Here is a 17,659-nt window from a genome sequence, read left to right on the forward strand (position 1 = left end):
GCCCCGGAGCCCTCTGCGGGGAGGGCATGAGAGGGGAGGGGCCCCAGGGAGGTACTTGGCCCAAGGCTGCAAGCCCCCCCGCCCTGCCCCTCGCATGGTATCCAGCATCCGTGAGGGGCGAGAGGTGGGCCGAGGTCCTCGGGGACCAGGCTGGGAGGGTGTGGGTGTCTGGGGGGAGGTTGGGTAGCAGGGCTGCTGCAGGTTTGAACGGACCCCCAGATGACACTGTCCAGGCAGCTGAGGTCTCCAGGTGGGAAGAGTCAAGGCCCTGGAAAGGTGGGGAAGGACATGGGCTGGGGGGTCCAGGAGGCTTGGGGGACAGGGCTGTCCCCAGGCCCCGCAGGAAGGGCAGGGTGGTGATGGGGAGATGCCCCCCATCTCTGGGCCTCTCGCCCATGCTAGGAGGCTGTTTCAGGGAAGCACGGGTCACCTGCCCCCCGGGGTGCAGCCTACAGTGTCCGGAGGCCCCGCAGGTCACTCCCTGGGCTTCGGCCTCCTAGGGGCTGGGGCTCTGGGCCCCTGGGCCCCTGACAGGAGCCCTCCAGGGGCGCCCCCCGAACGGACTCCTGCACCTCCCAGGCCCCTGTGATACCAGGTGCCTCCAAAAGTAAGTGCAGGGAAAGGGGAAGTTATCCACCAGGATTGTCCTTGGGGTTAAAAACCACGGCGTGGGTGGAAGCTGGGAGGAAAGCGTCTCCTCCGGAAACGCCTCGCCTCGGCCGCAGGCAGCAGCAGGGGGGGCCTGCCGCCCGCCGTGCTGATGGGGGCGGGGCAGAGCCCTACCCCCGTGGAGCAACAGCGCCCCCTCTGCCCTGCAGACGCCCGAACCACCGCGCCAGGCAGGACCTTCCTCCTGCTAAACAGCCCTCTTTCCTCCTCACCCTCCAGCCTCCGCCCACCCTTTTCAGGCAGCAAGTGTGAGTCCCTAAGAGGGGATGGGGAGGGGGAGCGGCCTCCTGCAGCGCCTCCAGCCACAACCAGTGTCGGGTTGTGCCCGGATCCCCGGGGCACGTCTCCCCCCTGCCCTCAGCCTGGGAGACCCTCTCCAGGGGCTTGTGGGGTTGCTGCCAGCCTGCCCCTGCCAGCGGTCAGGGCCCCTCAGACACAGGGCGCACTCCAGGAAGGACAGCAGGGCTACGGCCCACGACCTTTATGGAGGGGGGATGAGGGGAGGCGCAGGGGCAAGGAAGTGAGAGCAGAGCTCACCCCCCTCCCGCTCTGGTCTCCAGGCCAGGCGCCTGGATGGTGATGCCCCCCATGGGTGATGCCCCCCGATGGGTGATGCCCCCGATGGTGATGTCCCCCGATGGGTGATGCCCCCCAGATGGGTGATGTTCCCGATGGGTGATGCCCCCGATGGGTGATGCCCCCCATGGGTGATGGCCCCCAGATGGGTGATACCCCCCAGATAGGTCATGCTCCCCATGGGTGATGCACCATCTGATCTGGGCACGTGGGGAACATGGACATGCCCTGAGGACAGTGAGGACACCTGCCAGGCCCCAGGATCTTTGCCCCCCGGCCCTTAGCACAAGTCCACCCCTGCAGAGGACAAGGGTGAGGGTGTGCCTTGCCGTGGGCAGCGTATCCCTCGTCATCTCCTCTCCACTTGCTCACAGCACTGTGTCCACACAGAGAAGGTGGCCAGCAGGTGACCCCACACTGCACCCCACGCTGCCAACCAGGTGACAGCGCCCCAGGCAGCCCGCTGGTGCAATGTCCAGAACACACAGAGCCAACCGTTCCAGGCCTGGCGCTGCACCCATGGTCCCGGGGCTGTCGGGGGAGCTGGTCCTCCCTGGCCAGCTCCGGGCAGCTCCAGGGCCCCCGCCTGACCGCACGCTTCGTCCCCCTCTGACGGTCCACCTGCCGGCCGTGCAGTCCCAGGGCCCAAGCGCGGCCCCCTCTGTTGGCGAGGCCATGCTGCAAGGAGGCCTTCTGGTCTGAAGTGACCACAGGGGTGGCATCCCAGAGGGCCGCCCCGTCTCTGTCCTGTAGTGAGCATCCCCACGGCCGTGGTCGGCGGGCCGGTTGGATGGCGCTGCCCTTCGGAGCAAAGTCCACTTTGCCGAGTGCTGATTCTATGGTCTGAAACGGCTCTTTCTGGGAAAAACTGTACATTTATAATGGCAAACATGGATTTTCAGGGCACAAAGGGCTTTTCCCTGTGTTTTCTGGTTCGATGCTTCCTCCGACTCAGGGGTAGGCGGGCAGAGCTTACCCCCATTATCCAGGTGGGGAAACCAAGGTGGGTTATCGTGCCCAGAGCCACACGGTGGGTGAGAGACCCATGGAGACAGACCCAGGCCGCTGCCCACGGCTGAGCCCTCACCGCTGAAGGGACACCTCCTGACCCCACCAGGGCCACTGGGACCCACAGCAGGGTGAGCTCCTCCACAGGCTCTGAAAACTCAGACTCCTCTTGATAGAACTTCCTAGACCAGAAGGGCCCAGAGGACAGGGCGACATGGGGGCCCCCCGAGGACAGGGGGACATGGGGAGTGTCCCAAGAACCTGGCCTCCCAAGCGATGGCGGCGGGTGTTTCCGGAATGTCCTGCTTCTTCCCGGGTGTGGGTGACAGAAAGCCGCCTTCACTTATAAACACCAAAGACCCAAACCCTCTTAGCATCTGTTGAACAAAACCCGTTTGATTTCTTTTTAATGCCTCAACTATTGAGTGAATTTTCCTCCCAACTTAGAGCATGATTCATCAAGGAAAATGTTTTCCATGGTTACATATGTGGTTTCCATGGCAGTGCGACCGTGAGGACGTCGGAGCTGACGGGGGTGCCAGACTGGCCAGGCTCCTGTCCCTGCCCTCAGCGTGGACCAGCCTCTCCCTCCTTTCCCCTCTCCCGGCCAGCTTGACTGTCGGGTCCGGTGGTCTGGCCCCAGGCACCGAGCACAGGGAGGTCCTGTCTCCCAGCTCTGACTGCAAAATGAGTCAGCTGGATGGGAAGCAGCCAGTGGTCAGAGAAGGTGCTGGGGTCGGGGGGAGCCGGGATGCCTCCCCCAGGGGCCGAGAAGTGTGGACCGGTGGCAGCCAGGCTGGCCGCCCAGGTGGAAGCGCTGGCATGTGGGGTGTCTGAGTCACAGTGACCTGCAGGCGGGACCCCTCAGGTGGTGACTCATGTCCTAAGTGACAGGGAGCTTGCACCAGCTGGCAGCAGGAAGGCAAAGAACCAACAGAAAAAGAGGCCAGGATGGGAAAGGCAGTGCCCACAAACGTCCACGCGTGCCGGCCGCTCCAGGGGACGGGAGGGCACCCGGGCTCTCGCCTGAGGAGTGGCTGCGGCACACCCACCAGGGAGTGTGGTGGGTCCCACCCCTCCGCATCCCAGCTGCCCCGAGGAACTCGATGCATCTGTCTGGCCTGCGTCCCGGGGCCACGCACTTTGGCCTGATTTACTCTGTCCTGTTGCTGAAGAGCCGAGAGTCATATTCCCTGGTCGGTTGGAATCAGACCTAGAGGCTGTGGTTGTCGTTTGAAAGAAACACTGAAAAAGGAAGGAGAGCGGGGGGGGGAGGGGAAAGGGGGAGAGAGGAAGCGGTGGGGGAAGGACCCTCTGGACAGACCGTCTGTGATGGACGCCGTGCGGGGGCCGTCCCAGTGTCCGGGGTGGTGGAGCTATGGCCACTGCCCGTCTAATAACTGGTGAGACGTGAGGTCCGAGGGTCGTCCCCTCAGGTCCCACTGTGACAGCGTAGGAGCAGGGCTGGAGGGGTGGCAGGGCTGCCCACACCCCGTCTGAGGCTGGCCAGGCCCCCGGAACTCTTTGTTTCACCAAGTTCCCAGGGACCTCAGCAGGGGACGCATCTTGTCTTTAGGGAGGTGCCCCCCCCCAAGCTTTGTAAAGAGAAGGCATTTCTTTGCCCTGAGTGGGCTGGGGAGGGATGGGCACAGGGCCCCTGGAGGACAGGCCGAGACACGATGACCCGGCTGTGGGTCTGGAGGGGTTAATGTTTTCCCAGCTACCTCATGCTGGCCTCCGGTTCTGTGGAAAAAGCAAAACATCTGGCAGTAAAACGTCTTTAATGGCATCTGAGGCTGTGGGAGAAGCTTGGCCTTCCTCGGAAACAGAAGATTTAGATGAAATTGGGGAGCCCAGGGGAGCGGCTTCTCAGGAAGCGACAGCCCCAGATGCCCACCACTGCCCACCCAGCAGGGCCCCTGCCATCAGAGCATTCCCGCAAACAAAAGTCACGTCCTGCTCTGCTGAACTTTGGGGCAGTGGTCCCAGGGGCAGGGGTCCCAGGGACAGGGGCCCCATGGGCACGGCCAGCCCTGTCCTGGCCCCTCTGAGGTGCTGTGAGGCCCCAAAAGGGCGAGGGTCTTGTGTGGGACCCCTGGTCTGGGGGCCGCAGCCCCTGCCTACCCCCCGCCAGACTCCCTGCACCCACTTCCCCCAGCCTCAGGGTGGGACTCCCTCTCTTACAGCGGGGGCTGGGACTCCCACCCGCAGGGCTGCCCTCGGCAGTGGGCTGGGGGCCAGGCAGTCCCTGCAGGGCCTCTTCCCCTCCCCGCTGCTTCCTCGAGGGGGGAGCGCTGGGGCCTGATGTGGACACTGGTGTCTGGCTGCGGGGCCGGGCTGGTCCCTGATGACGTGAGTTAACCCCACACCGGTGGGCACAGGACTAGGGGTCCTGGCCAGGGGCCTGTGCCCCTACACCCCAAGTCACACAGCAGGTTAGTGAGGCCCGTTGGAGGGCAGAGGGAGAGGGTGGGCCCTGCCCCACCGCTGACAGCCCACCAGACCGCTGGACCCCAGAGAAGGAGGGAGTGCTCCCCACAACTGGCCGGGCACAGGGTGACCTCAGTCCCGGGTCACTGAGGGCCCGGCCCGGCAAGCCCCGCCCCTCGCCTCCTCCCTTGAGACTCAGGACCACGGCATCTGCGGGGGCCACTGAGACCCTCTGACCCTCGGCCTGACTGTACCAAGGCTCTGGGAAGCTGCTGGCATCCGGCCGGTGTACCTGAGACCCAGGACCCCAGGAGAGCAGGGGTGGTCAGACTGGGAGAGGCCCAGCTCTATCCCCTGCTGGCCGAGTGACCTCGGGCCCAGCACTCCAGCTCCGAAAACTGTCCAGAGAAAGCCTGACATGCTCAGCGTTGGCAGCTGGAGGAGGGGAATGACAGCAGCGTCGAGGGCGTGAGGCCGAGGGTGCCATGGACGCGGGTCCAGGTGGACCCGCCCTCCTGAGCACGAGTCCACATTTGCTTCCACTTGCCCCACGTTTGCTTCACATCATGAGAGGCGTGGAGTGCTCGGGGAGAACATCTGAGTTCTCAGAAACACGCCGAGGCTGCTGGGCCTTGAGCCGCCCAGTCAAACCCCAGAGTGTGTGTGCGAACAGACACGGATGTTCCAGGGAAAAGGGCCTCCAGGGGCCTGCGGTTTAAAATCATTCTGAAGAAGCACCGTTGAAGCCTCCCCTCCCCACTACGCGCCCGTGGGCCTGGGCCAGGCGGGGGGGACGTGGTGCAGCCCCTCCTGGGCTGCGGGGGGTCAGGGTCCGGGGCCCCACTGTCGGGGAGCCCCAGAGGGAAGCCCCTCCCAAAGGTGAGGGAAGATAAGGCCCCCAGCCCCGGCCTCGGACACCCCGCCAGGAGGTGGAGACCCCGGGCTTCGGCACTGGGACCGAGGGGTCTCTGTGGGCCCTGGGCTGGGCCAGTGTCCACCCCACGTGCAGGACCAGGCGCCCAGGGCAGCGGGGCTCTGTCTGTGGGCCGCTAATCCTGCCAGGCCCAGGCCCTGTCCCAGGGCCCCCCCAGCCCCCTCCCTCCAACCAAACCCCCGACATCCCAGGACGGGAAATGACCGGAAATGACTGCAGAAACAGTAGGTGGTCGCTTGGGACGCGTGAGTGCGCAGGGCCTGGGGCGCCCTCTGCTGCCCGTCGGGGCCTCATGCAGGGCAGTCCGGCTCGGGAGGGACAGCCCCGGAGGAAGCATGTTGCCTGGTCTACCCAGGCCCCGGAGATCTGGAAGCAGGTCGAGGGTTCCTCTGGGGACAGGGGACTTGTGTGGCTGACCCCTGACCGTCCCCAGGTCCCAGTCCTGCCAGAGACGCAGCACGGCCGGGGCGGCGTGGCCCCAGAGGCCCACCCGGGCCTCAGGAAGTGGGGCCTTCTGACACCACCCACTCCCGGGCTCATCACTGGCCTCACATGAGTGCACGTGGCCTCACATGAGTGCACGTGGCCTCAGAGCCATGTCACGGTTGCCCCAGGGGAGCCCTTCTCTCCTCTTCCCACCTGGGATCCGAGGAGCTCGGAGACACCTCCGGGCCGAGGTGGGCGCCCCGGGGGCCAACCCCCCGTCTCCTCCCCTGGGCTCCCAGCCCCTGGGGGGCAGGTCAGCAGGTGGGGCCAGACCGGCCCCTCTGGCCCCGGGAGGCCTGAAAGGGCAGTGACCCCGGGCTTCTCTCGGGGCAGCCCACCCACCCCACGAAGAGGAGGCGCGGAAGAGGGCGGGAGAGCGGCTGCGAGGGCTGGGTGGACCTGCCCCCCGCCCCCAGGGCCAGTCACACGCCTCACAGCGCAGACGCCGGCCAGCTCGCTCGCCCATCTGCACAGAGGCCGTGGGACTCGGCACCACAGCGTCACCTCTCTTTTCAGACAAGAAACTTGGACACAGAGGCCTCAAAACCACCCACAGATACCAGAGCCGGGCTCACACCCCCATGGGAGGAGAGGGCCCAACAGGCAGGAGCGTCAGGGCTGAGGGATGCCCTCAGGAGCGTTTCATGGTTTTCCTCACGTGTTCTGGGCAGGTCTTGTTAAGTCTATGCCTGTGTGTCTTATTATGTTACTTCTTTCTACTCTGTCTTATGTTATTTTACTACTGCAAATGGGATTATCCCTTCCACACACCCTAGTAGTTTCTGTATGCTGATTTCACAACGTGACACTTTATGAAACTATCCTGAATTCTTCTGGGTTTTACAGATGCGTGTTCCAGTTGTTTGCCATGCCTTCTTCCCCAGGTCTTGTGTCTCTATGGCTTTTCCTATTGATCGCATTGGTCACCCGCACATGCTACGTCATAGACATGGTAGCTGTAGCAGGCCTGATGGTGCCTGGCCTGCTACAGGTGCAGGGCTGATGGCTCAGACCCCTTCATGGGCCAGCACGGCGTCCCCAGCGCTGGAGGCTCACGTTTGTACCTGCTTTGGAGAACTGCCCTGACCGATGGGCGTGGCCTCCACGCATGCCTGGGAGGTGAGGCGCACGCCGTGGGGCAGCTGCAGCCACCACGGAGGGACTAGTACGGGGTCACAAAGGCAGATGCTCTCGTTTCCAAGGGACATTCAGACCCCAGAGCTCTGTGGGACCGGGGTCAGGCTTCACTGTGTAGTTCTGGTAATCAAGGGCCTGCTTCTACTTAACCAAGTATCATAATTAACATCAGGAAATTAACACTGACTGGATAACACTGTCTAATCTACAGAACATATTCAAATGTCATCAACTGTCCCAATAATATCCTTTATAGCAAAATAAAAAAAAATACACATATGCACGTATGGTCCAGGATTCAGCTCAGGATCACATCTTATATTTGGTTGTTATGCCTCTTTAACCTATTTCTTGCCTTTCCTGACTTGACATTTTTGAGGAGTACAGGCCACTTAGTTTGTAAAATGCATCTCAGTTTGGGTTTGTCCAATGTTTCCCTGTGATCAGATTCAAGTTATGCATTCCTGGCAGGAATTCCACACCCTTGTTTCTGAGCCCTTCTTAGGGTGTGGAGTCAGGAGTTTCCTGAGGCTCGTTTGTCCCACCACTGGGAACGTCACGGTTGTTCAGCACCCAGCAAACGTGACGTCTATCAAGTTTTCCGCTGAGAGGTTACCATCTTCTGGGGATATTCTTGGGGATTATGTTAAATTTCCTATTTCTCATTAAACTTTAACCCATGAGTTTTAACATTATTTGATGATCCTTGACTGAAACAGTTACTAATCTGACTTCTGTTACGGTGATTTTGTAATTTCCTCTTTCCTTCTGTAGTTATTTGCTTTCTGCTCCAAGGAAGAGCTTTCTCCTTTACCCCTTGATTTTTTCATGTGTTTATTTCAGTGGGAACTTGTGGATTCTCATCTTATTCTGTAGCTTGTGACCTGTAAGCGTCGTGACTGCTCATTTACATGCTCACGTGGGCCCACGGCTGTCCTTCTCCGAGCACCAGCTTCCCGCTTACCCTCTCTCTGCTCCGCCCAAGACCAGCCATGTCTCCAAGGAGCCCCGATTCCTTCTGAAACAGCAGAGATGGTTTTTAGAAACCAAGGCCTGGACGGACGTGTGTCCTGCTTGCTCAGGTGCCCGTGCCCGGCCAGAGCCAGCAGCCATGTCCCCAGGTCACCAGCGATGCCACCCGGGTGTCCTTCCACCTCGGCCCGAGGGCGGCAGCTCCTTCCTTGGGGGGGGTAGGGGCCTGGTTTGAGTCCATCAGGGCTTTTTGCTGTAAACTCTGCCCCATTCTTTCCTGTTTGATTACATTTCCTAGGGTTGCTGTAATGAGTTACACAGACTGGGCAGCTCAAAGCGGTAGAAATTTATTTTCTCACAGTCTGGAGGCTGAGCGCCTCTGGGGCTCCGGGGGAGGGTCCTCCGGCCTCGCCATCTCCGGGGGGCCGTGGCCGCAGCTCACCAACTGCCCCTCCGTCTCCACCCGCCTGTCTTCTCTGTATCTCTGTGTCTAAATTTCCCTCTTCTTACGAGGGCCACCAGGGCCAGTATGGCTCATCTTGACTTGATCACATCTGCAAAGACCCTGCTTCCAAACGAGGCCAAGTTCTCAGGTTCTGGGACGAGGACGTGGATGTGTCTTCTGGGGACACAGTTCAAACCACAACACCTGGTATAGGTTTTCCTATCCTTTTATTTTTTACTTTTCTGTGCTGTTTTATTTTCAATGTCACTTGGAAGCAGCACATGGCTGGAATCTGTATATTTACCCAATATGAGAGTTTCTATCTCTTTGAGAATTAATGGATTAATACATTTCATAAGTGTCATGAGTTAATGCATTTCACCTGCCTTCCTTCTGAGTGACTGTGATACGTTTGAAGGAATTTCTTCCATCGTACAGCATAATTTAAAACAACCGTGTTTTTCTTTTTTTTTAACCTTTCCTACCTTTTATTAGACTGAGCAAATTTATTTTCTTCTTTTTCTCAACCAGTTTGTAATTTACACATTCTATTTCTTTCTTTTAGTATTGACTTTTAAAATGTTTAACATGCATACTTAACTTTGTATTTTCTAAGATTCTGAACTTATTTTGTGTGTCTTTACTTCCTTGCAATAAGAGAAGAATCTAGCGTGTTTTAACTTACACTAGAGCCCGTGTCCAGACTTTCCACATTATTTTGTCAAGAATTTTGGCTCCAAGTGGAATTTTTAAATAAGTATTATTTACAGTTTACAAATGAGAATTACTCTCATTATTAGTTTTGTTTTTATTTACAGTCATTTTTTCTCATCCACCAACATTTGCTTCATAACCTCCTGTTCTTGTTTCATGGCTAAAGTTCCCCCATTTACCTTTCTGAGGATTTAAACAATTCTGTGGTCATTACTCTGTTCTTTGCTGGGTGACAAAGGGCAGAAGAACACGCCCCCAGAACAAGCCCTCTGGCATAAGGATTATTTTGAGTCAAAGGCTCTTAAATAGCAGCAGGTACAAGAAGGGTCTGCTGACCCCCCCCCTTTTCTGAAGGCAGGAGGGGAAGCCGTGGGAAAGACACCCTCCTGGCACCAGGAGGAAAGAAGCCTTCTTACCGCCAGCGACGGGGAGTCAGGCCGAGAGGACGCTCAGCGAACAGACTCGTTAAAGTGACTCTCACCTCCCTTCGCCTCCCAGACAGTGAGTTACTCCCTATGATGGTCTCTCTCTACCAGGTAGGAAGGTGTTTCGGTTCTGCTGTGCCTTTGGGTCTTCCTCTCCTTATGCGGCTCCCGTGTCCCATAAAACTTGTCTTAAATAAATCTACTGTTGGTCTGTCTCAGTCAGTCCGTCCCCGGGCCCAGCCGGGCACCCTCAGCGGGAGGTAACAGACCAACCGCTTTCAGGGCCGGATCCCCCTCGGACTCCGCGGTGTTTGCCTGGGAGCAGCTCCTGGCGGCCCCAGCCTGTCCCCTCTCTCCTGCAGGTGATGGGGCCCCAGCAGGTGGCCAAGGGCTTAGCTGACGTGGCCACTGCCTGCTCAGCCCAGCTGTGGTCCGGCCGCTGCGGCTCAGTGTGACCTGCTCCAGGCCAGGAGGGAGGCCACCCCTGGCCTCTGCCACCGTGTGGTCCAGGCTGTGGCTGGGTGAGGACAGTCACTTCCGGGCCTGCAAGTCCACACTCATGGGGCTGGTGTCTGTATTTCTGCCAGATGTGGCTTATTCTCCTCTTGGAAAATGAGGGAGATGCCTTCTGGGACGTTATTTCACACAGACTCACGTCTTTCCATCCACAGAGCCGGCTTGGGGCTTGAGAATAGAAAGTTCTCAAAGCAAGTTTGTGACAAGTTGAATTATCCTAATGAAGCTGCTCACAGGGCTGCAGGGAAGCCCAGTCGGGCCGTCCCCCCACCTTGTCACCCCCAGGTGGCCAGGCCTCCCCACCACCGTGCTAGATAGAAGTACATTATATAAACTCTATTGCTTAGAACGTCAAAGAAATGTAATTTTAAGAGCTATCCTATAAGTTAGCAGCAACATGTACAAGTACCCAGGGACATACATGACAAAATGAAAAATGCAAATAAAGAAAATTTTAAATGTGACTGAGATATTAAAGAAGACCTAAAAGAGAGAGGAACTCAATATGCACAGGGAGACTCAAAATCCTAAAGCTGTTTGAAGAGTCAAGGCGATTCTAACCAAAATCCCGTCATGACTCTTAAATGTAGGAGGAAAACACCTGGGCAAGAACATCAGATGCCCCTAAAGGGGAACAAAACCAGGGGCTCTGGCCTCCAGAATCAAGGATTGTGGTGAATCTGTGCTTGTGCACACAGTCTGGTACCTGGAAGCAGATGCGAGTGAAAACCGAGATGCTTCACCAAGGAGACCCCCCCTCTCGGCAAGGGTAGGACCAGTTCCAGAAGGATGAGCCCTTACATGTCAGAACCAAATGGAAAACTTTGGGGAGAAAATGTCAGAAGATATTGATACGACCCCTGGGTAAGAAAGGAATTTGTCAAACAAGACTCAGAATTCACAGGCCATGAAGAAGAGATTGATAAATTTCACTCATTGAGATAAGCATCAAAAGACACTGAAACTTTCCAGAACAAGCCACAGACTGGGGGTATAATTGCAGCACACACGACTAATGAACGGTCGATCCCCACACGTGTGAAGAGCTCCTAAAATACAGTGAGAACGACTAAGGGGCCAACGGGAAGATGGCAAGAACCAGGAACAGGCATCCCAGGAAGACGAAACATGACTGGGGTTCGAACGTAGGGAAGGGGCTCAGCCATATTAGGAATCGGGGGAGTGCAATTAAAACCACAAGTACTTGCACCCCCAGAGAAGACTGCGGAGGTGCCCCCCTCCCAAGGACCCCCGCCCACTGCCGGTGGGAGCAGAGTTTGGTGCAGCCGCCTGGGGAGGTGACTTGGCAGGATCTGGCCAACTGCATTGCGTCTGTGCCTGGAGGGTCCCCCAGCCAGGGTGCAGCACACTGGCAGCAGGTGTATCCCGGCGGGGCCTCCCTCAGGCCTCAGCCAAGCCCTGCTGCCTCTGGCCATGAGTGTCTTCATTCGTTGTGCGTGGGCGCCGTCCAAATACGAGTGTTTCCCATGAAATGCAAACCCCTGTGCCAGGAGACCCCAGAAGAATGTTTACACCAGCGATCTTTATAACAGCAAAAAACAAACAGAACTGCAGACAACCCCGATTCCCCCTGCAATGAGTGGACACGTATGACCAGACGCTGTTTGGCCCTAAAACGGTCTGGGTTACAGCCTCAGCGGCTGCACCCAAAGCTGCGTGGAAAACGCTTGTCGTAGAAAACGCATTCAGTATGATTCCACTTAACGACCTTAAAAACAGTACAGAACTAAACAATACAGTGTGTAGGGAGGAGATAAAATGTAAGGGGCAATAAAATGGGCAAAGTGCAGGTGTGTTTTCCAGAGAGCAGAGAGGGGAGCTGGGAGGAGGGCCCCCGCCTTCAGAGGACACATAGGAAGCAAATACACGTTTACTGACTTTTTAATATTTACCCATCTATTTATTATTATTAATTTTCTCTGTTTCTTTCTGTGGATTTGAGGTTTCATCTGCTGTCGTTTCCAACAGAGCACCAGTGTCACTCCCCTGCCTGTGCCTCTATTATCAAGTATCGTACAGTCATGGGTTAAAGGCCCAACGGTACAATTTTATAGATATTGTTTTCTGCAATTGTTTCTTAAGTCAGTTAGGGGAAAAAAGAAGAAATGTGTAATTATACTGTCTCTGTAATTAAGTAAATACTTACGTTACTGGTGCTCTTGGTTCATGGGCATGTGTGGACTTGAATTACTGTCTGGGGTTGTGTGCTTTTAGCTCAAAGAAATTCCTGCAGTATTTCTTGGGCGGCAGGTCTACTAGCAACAAACCTTCTCAGTTTTTGTTTACCTGCAAGAATCTTTATTTTATCTTCATTTCTGAGTGATAGTTTTGCTGGATATAAGACTCTTGGTTGACAGTTTTTTACTTTCAGTTATTTTGAATGTGTCACCTGTTGGATACTGCCAACTCACTGTTTCTGATGAGAAGTCAGCTGTCGCTATGATGGGGGCTCCCTGTGCGGGGCAAGTCATTGTTCTCTCACTGCTTTCACGTGAGGCCATTCCATCCAGCTGCACGGACATGTCCCTCCCGGGGCCTCACCTAGCGCCAGGCGCCTCCCTCTCCCCTCGGGACCCTGCCCACCCCTCGGAGAGCCTCCTGCTCTGCTAACTTGTCCCGTGAGGGGTGCGAGGTTCCTCAGCCTGGGGGCGGGGGGGAGACACTGGTCACATTCAGCATAAATCCGGGCAATTCTGGAAATTCATAAGGAACAGGGTTGCTCTACAGCAAAGTGTAATTTGAGTGATAAGTGCATTAACACGTTTTTCAGTTTGATATGGAATTATTTTCTCTGATAAGTAACTATTAAAAGGCCGACTGGAGCAGGACCCCGTTGGTCGCAGACCTGGTTCTTACACCGCTTACAAAGACGCTTGCTTTCCTTTAACTTTCCACAGCGCCTCCTGTGTCCGAATTCATTTACTTTCGCAGGAAACCGAGCAGGCGCTGTGTCACAAGCAATACATTTTTGGGGAGTGCCTCATGATTTGTTCTCGTGTAGACCAAAACGCAGCTAGATTCACTCCACAAAGTTCTAGAGAGCCCCAGAAACGAACGCAACATGAAGATAGGGGCAGGCCTGTAATTACAAGCATATTCACGGGAAGATTCGTTCATCCCTTACGCAATTGACGCAGCAGCCCGTGGTCTCCTAGTTGGTCTTCTTCTGCTTTCTCAATTCTTCTGATGCAACAGAAAGTCTGGACCGGGGCTCTGCTCTGGCCAGGAGTGGATCTCGCCCTGCGAGACGGACGGGCTGCGGCCATGGGGGACACGCGTCACACAGGTTGACACGCTGTGTCCTGAAGCTCTGGCCCTGCAGACACACCTGCGCCTCCTGACGGGCATTTGCTGGGTGTCCGCCGGGATGGGGGTGGGGTGGGGGGCGCGTGGGTGGGGGCTGCCAAGGCCCCCACGCCGTTGGCAGGGCCCTCTGGAGTCGCTGCTCCTAGGGTCACAGCCCTTCAGAGCCTCCAGTTTCCCTGCAAATATTCTTCCTGCCCACTCTTCACTCAGCGGCAAAAGAACAAAGTGAATCCCCTCATGATGCGGGGAATGGAGCCCCGGGCTAGGACCAAGCCACCCACCAGGGTTCTTCTGGAAGGGCTGGCCCGGGGCCCAGGTCTGCAACACTAATGCCCCTTTCCTCTTCTGCCCGCCCGTCTTCGGGGTCACCCAGTGGAGGAGTTTGCCCCCCACACTGACCATGATGTTGGGAGAGGTCAGGGCGGCTGAGGCTGAGTCATCCTGGGAGGGGCCTGCTTGCTCCTGGACTTATTTCCTGATCTGTGATGGGCTGGACTGGACCCTTCTGGGATCTCGAGGTCCTATAAGTGTGAGAAAAAGAAATACACCTAAAACTTAAGGGGGTTCCTTAACGACGTGAAATACGAGCAAGAAACCATGAGAAGTGGCTGCATACTAGCCATCCCAAGTGTGATAGCTGAAGAGCGGACAGACGGGACCCAGAATAGGGCGGTGTCGGCTGAAGAACTGACCAGAGTGCCGGGGGATCGGATGCAGGCCCCGGAGACAGAACGCTGGGGAAGAGCTAGAAGGAGAAGAAAAAGCCACTAAGAGGGGTGCCGAGTGGAGGAGACAATCAATTCCAGAAGATAGAAGTTACAGAATGAGAGAAACACACAGACAGAGGAATTATCTAATGAAATAATGAAAATACATTTTCTAGAGCTACAGAAAGGTGAACGCCCTGCCCTGAACAGTGCACGTAGAGGTGCCAGTGGCATGTAGAATGGAGGAGTGGCATGTGGGGCGCTTGGGCCTGGATATTTTGGGGTGAAGTATGGACATTCCAGAGGGAGAGCGCAGATTCTCCAAAGAAAAAGAACCAGGTTCACACAGCTGACACACAGCACAGTCAAGTTTAGGGGGTGCAGCACAGTGATGTGACTTCCATGCATCATGAAATGATCATCACAGCAAGTGTACTGAACAGCACCATCTCATATAGACACGACATTAAAGAAAGAGAAAAAATTTTTCCTTGTGATGAGATCTCTTAACAACTCTCATAACAGCACACAGCAGTGTTAATTATGCTCATCACGTTGTGCATTACAACCCTAGGACTTATTTATCTTATAACCGGAAGTTTGTACCTTTTGACCACCTTCATCCAATCCCTCCTCCTCCCACCCCCACCTTTGGTAACCACAAACTTCATCTTTTTCTACGAGTTTGTTTTTGAGGTATAGTTGACCTAAAACACTATGTTAGTTCCTGTTACACAGCATAGTGATTCAAGATTTCTATACATTTCAAAATGATCACCATAATAAGTCTAATTCTGATCTGTCACCACATAAAGGTATTCCGTAGGAATTGACTGTATTCCCCACACTGCGCATTTCATACCTGTGACTCATTTGTTTTGCAACTGGAAGTTTGTACCTCTTAATCTCCCTCACTATTTCTCTCCTCTGCCCACCTCCCTCCCCTCTGGCAACCACCTGTTTGTTCTCTGTGTCTATAACTCTGTTTCTGTTTTGTTATGTTTGTTCATTTGTTTTGTTTTATAGATTCCACATATAAGCAAAATTATACAGTATTTGTCTTTCTCTGTCTGACTTATTTCACTTAGCAAAATATCCTTTTGGCAAATGGCAAGATTTCATTCTTTTTTATGGCTGAGTAATATTCCATTATATATATACACATACACACACACCCCCTCACCCACACACCACATCTTATTTATCCATTCATCTATTGATGACCACTTGGGTTTCTTCCATAACTTGACTATCGTAAATAATGCTGCAATAAACGTCGGGGTGCATATATCTTTTCTAATTAGTGTTCTTTTTCTTTAGATAAATACCCAGGAGTTGAATTCCTGGATCATATGGATCATATTTAATTCTTAAAGGAATCTCCATACTGTTTTCCATAGTGGCTGCACCAATTTACATCCCTACCAACAGTGTAGGAGGGTTCCCTTTTCTTCACATTCTCACCCACACTTGATAGTTGCTGTATTTTTGATAATAGCCATTCTGACAGGTGTGAGGTGATATCTCATTGTGGCTTTTAAAAAAAAATCTCATTCTGGTTTTGATTTGCATTTCTCTGATGATTAGTGATGTTGAGCATCTTTTCATGTGTCTCTTGACCATCTACATGTCTTCTTTGGGAAAGTGTCTATTCAGATCCCTTGCCCATTTTTCAATTGGGTTGTTTGTTTTTTTGCTATTGAGTTGTATAAGTTCTTTGTATATTTTGGATATTAACCCCTTATTGGATATTTTGTTTGCAAATATCTTCTCCCCATCAGTAGGCAGTCTTTTCCTTTTGTTGATAGTTTTCTTTGTTGTGCACAAGCTTTTTAGTTTGATGTGGCCCCAATCCGTCTCTTTTTGCTTTTATTTCTCTTGCCTGAGGAGACATATCCAAAAAAAATTACTAAGACCGATATCAAGGCGCATACTGCCTATGTTTTCTTTTAGAATTTTTATGTTTTTAAGTCTTACACTTAAGTCTTTAATCCATTTTGAGTTTATTTTTGTATATGGTGTACGAAAGTGCTCCAACTTGATTCTTTTGCATGTATTGAATAGCTGTCCAGTTTTCCCAAGACCATTTATTGAAGAGGTTATCTTTTCTCCATTGTATATTCTTGCCTCCTTTGTCAAAGATTGATTGCCCATATAGGGTTTATTTCTGGGCTCTGTACTCTGTTCCATTGATCTATATCTCTTTTTGTGCCAGTACCATACTGTTTTGATTACTGTAGCTTCATGGTATAGTTTGAAATCAGGGCGTGTGATCCCTCCAGCTTTGTTCTTCTTTCTCAAGATTGTTTTGGCTATTTGGGGTCTTTCATGTTTCCATAGAGATTTCAGGATTATTTGTTCTAGTTCTGTGAAAAATGTCATTGGTATTTTGATAGGGATTGCACTGAATCTGTAGATATCCTTGGGTAGAATGGACATTTTAATAATGTTAATTCTTCCAATCCATGAACACAGTGTACCTTTCCATCTGTTTGTGTTGTCTTCTGAAATTCTTTTATTAGTGTCTTTTAGTTTTCCAAGTAGAGGTGTTGTTACATCCTTAGTTAGATTTATTCCTAGGTATTTTATTCTTTTTGATGTAATTGTAAATAGGATCATTTCCTTAATTTCTCTTTCTGATAGTTTGTTGTTAGAATATAGAAATGCAACAAATTTCTGTATATTAATTTTGTATTCTGCAACATCACTGAATTTATTGATGAGCTCTGCTAGTTTTTTGGTGGCATCTTTAGGATTTTCTATGTATAGTATCATGTCATCTGCAAGCAGTGATAGTTTTACTTCTTCCTTTCCAATTTGGATTCCTTTTCTTTCTTTTTCTCATCTGATTGCTCTGGCTAGGACTTCCAATACCATGTTGAATAAAAGTGGTGAGATTGGGCATCCTCGAATTGTTCCTGATCTTAGAGGAAATGTTTTCATTTGAGTATGATGGTAGCTGTGGGTTTGTCATATATGGCTTTTATTATGTTGAGATATGTTCCCTCTATACCCACTTTGGTGAGGGTAATGAAGTTTCACCTTACACTGGTCAGAATGGTCATTATCAAAAAATTTAGAAACAGTAAATGCTGGAAAGGGTGTGGTGAAAAGGGAACCCTCTTGCACTGTTGGTGGGAATGTAAATTGATACAGCCACTATGGAGAACAGTATGGAGGTTCCTTAAAAAACTAAAAATAGAGCTACCATACGACCTAGCAATCCCACTACTGGGCATATACCCTGAGAAAACCATAATTCAAAAAGAGTCATGTACCAAAATGTTCATTGCAGCTCTATTTACAATAGCCA

Source organism: Eubalaena glacialis, chromosome 6 (genome assembly GCF_028564815.1).
Source record: "Eubalaena glacialis isolate mEubGla1 chromosome 6, mEubGla1.1.hap2.+ XY, whole genome shotgun sequence".
NCBI classification, from domain to species: Eukaryota; Metazoa; Chordata; class Mammalia; order Artiodactyla; family Balaenidae; genus Eubalaena; species Eubalaena glacialis.